Genomic DNA, 2,953 nt, shown 5'->3' with positions numbered 1-2,953 from the left:
AGAGAGGCCAAGGGAGCGCATTTTCTCCATGTCCTGTGTGTGGATTGATCCGAGCGTGTTTGTAGGGCGGGGGGCCGCTGTGATTATCACAGAGCGCTGCGCGTCCAGTTGAGGAGTTGTATTTAATCCGAGCACGGTTATTGACTCATATCCTGTCTCTGGTTCCAGTCCCTCTTTATGGCCCCATCTTCTTTTTGCTTTACCAGTCCTGAACTGAGGGTCATAAACTTTAAGTCACTTCCAATTGAAAGATAACGAATAGGCACACACACACACCACTGTGGCCAAGAGACCCCACCCTTTGTGAATAAGACCAGGGGTCCAGGAGCAGAGAGTCAGACACAATTTGGGGAAGAGCCGGGTTAGGTTGGACTCTGTATTTGTCCTCTAGGATATTCCTATGTAATAAAATGGATTCACACACCCACACTGAGATTTTGACTACTAAGTGCTGAACCCTGGAATGGAGCAGGATTTAGTTCCAACAATTTGGCGCCCAACGTGGGGCCTCGAAGACACGGAACCCATCCTTGTAAGTGAACAACTGGGAACAAGATGCGTCTCCACATTCAGCCCGGGCACTAAGGAAAGGTAAAGAAGAACCTGTTAATATCAAATCTGCACCATTGGATTGTACAAAATCGGAATGTGGAACTGTTGCGAAAATTGACAAATTTGATAAGATGGTGATTGTGAAAAGTTTTTAATTTTTAATGTGTGAAATATAGTTTAAGTTTGAAAACGTAGTACTTGCAAAAATAGGTACGAAGATGTAGTGCTTACAGTAGAATATCACCTGCGCGCGGGATATTTTTCCATAAGTAATCTGAAGGGGGGCACCGCTTATTGGAAACTTTAGGAGCGGAAGAGTATTTATGTAAACCACACGAAGCGTAATGTATTTCAAATATAAATGCATGAGGTTGTAGCCTCCAAGAAACTTGAACGTAGTTCCTGAATTGGGATAAAGGATGAAAGTTAGTCCTGTGCATGAATCAGATGAAGGGTAATGTATTTTAAAAAGAAATACATGAAGTGTGCGTCTGGATCATGAACGTAGTTTCTAAATTGGGAAAATAGAAATGAAAGGTAGTCTGTGTAGGCCTTAAATCAGATGAAGGGTAGGATTTTAAAGAGAATACATGAAGGTGTAGGATCCGAGGGTGAACGTAGTTTCTAAATTGGGCAATAGAAATGAAGTAGTCTGGTGGATTAGATGAAGGGTAGTGTATTTCAAACAAGGGGATACATGACTTTTAGATCCTGTAGTACAAAAAATCTAACAAATATTGAGAAGCCGTTGTACTGTCCACTGTGGGACGGAATGCATAATTACAGGATGATATAACTAATTAGAGGACGATGCCAAAACCGTGGCCCTCATATTACTTTGCGCCCAGTCAACTGCCCCTTTATGTATGTTAAATGCTGGTCCAAATTCCATGTGTGCCAACCGGAGAATATGGTTGGCAGCCTTATTCTAGATTTTTTTGAAATGACTGATCATTTTTTCCTGTCCCCTTTGTTTTTTCACCCTGTCTTCCTATCTTTGTGTCCTAGTTTCCCTTATGGGGTGTGCTGCTCCCTGCATGAACATTAAAGAGACCGTGGGAAACGCATGTTTTACCTTCTACCTTCATTTTTTTAATTTCTCAATTTGGCACTAGATAGATGGTTCAGAGGGAGATGAGATGAGAAAAGAGCGCGCCCCAGAAGCCCCCCGCCCCTCCTCCCCTCACAGTCACTACTCCGCTGCCGCGAAGCTAGAAGCGAGCCAGCAACCATGGGACAGTAGAATATCAGGAATCTGCATTGAGACAACAAATGCAGCCAGAACTCAGAGGCTAGCACATTAGAAAGGGAACAACGTACAGAAAGAGATAAAGAGAGCTGGGTGTTTCTTAAATTGTTTTGACAATCCTCTCTCAACAACCCCACTGAGACCCAGTGGGGAGGCGAAAATGTGCGTCTATCTAGTTGCAAGCATCACGTGATCCCCTCTCTTCTTAGCTTTTTGTGATGTTTTAACCTTGTTGCTGTCTTTTTAACAGGTTTACACTAGTTTCTTAAAAGTAGCTGTTAAACACACATCTCCATCCAGGAAACGTGCGTTTTGGCCTCTACTGAGCTTTTTGTGATGTTTAAACCTTGTTGCTGTCATTTCAACAGGTTTACACTAGTTTCTTAACAGTAGCCTTTAAACACACATCTGCATGCAGGAAACGTGCGTTTTGGCCTCTTCTGAGCTTTTTTTGATGTTTTAACCTTGTTGCGCTCATTTCAACAGGTTTACACTAGTTTCTTAACAGTAGCCTTTAAACACACATCTCCATGCAGGAAACGTGCGTTTTGGCCTTTTCTTAGCTTTTTGTGATGTTTTAACCTTGTTGCTGTCATTTCAACAGGTTTACACTAGTTTCAATTCAATTCAATTCAATTTTATTTATAGTATCAATTCATAACAAGAGTTATCTCAAGACACTTTAAAGATAGAGTAGGTCTAGACCACAATCCAGAATTTACAAGGACCCAACAGTTCTAGTAGTTCTCTCCAGAGCAAGCAACAGTGCGACAGTGGCGAGGAAAAACTTCCTTTTAGGCAGAAACCTCGGACAGACCCAGGCTCTTGGTAGGCGGCGTCTGACGGGCCGGTTGGGGTTAGTGGAAATAACAAAAATAGAAAAAATTGTAGTTTGTAGCAGTTCTTTGTAGTAGTTCATGGCATAGCAGGGCACTGTGCGGCATTACAAGGCACAGCAGGATGTAGCTGGGCACCGCAGAGTGTAGCAGATGAACATGGCACCGCAGAACGTGTAGCGGGACCATGGCGACAGCTGCTACCATGATTTTGGAGCATCCCTGCTCTAGCCCCCGGGATGCAATAAACTATGGCTGCCGGCTTCGCTAACTCCACATTTCTCAAAATAGAGCTGCCGATAATCAGAGTTGGTTT

The sequence above is a fragment of the Etheostoma spectabile genome, unplaced genomic scaffold (genome assembly GCF_008692095.1).
Source record: "Etheostoma spectabile isolate EspeVRDwgs_2016 unplaced genomic scaffold, UIUC_Espe_1.0 scaffold420, whole genome shotgun sequence".
NCBI classification, from domain to species: domain Eukaryota; kingdom Metazoa; phylum Chordata; class Actinopteri; order Perciformes; family Percidae; genus Etheostoma; species Etheostoma spectabile.
Note: the sequence above shows the minus strand (reverse complement) of the source record.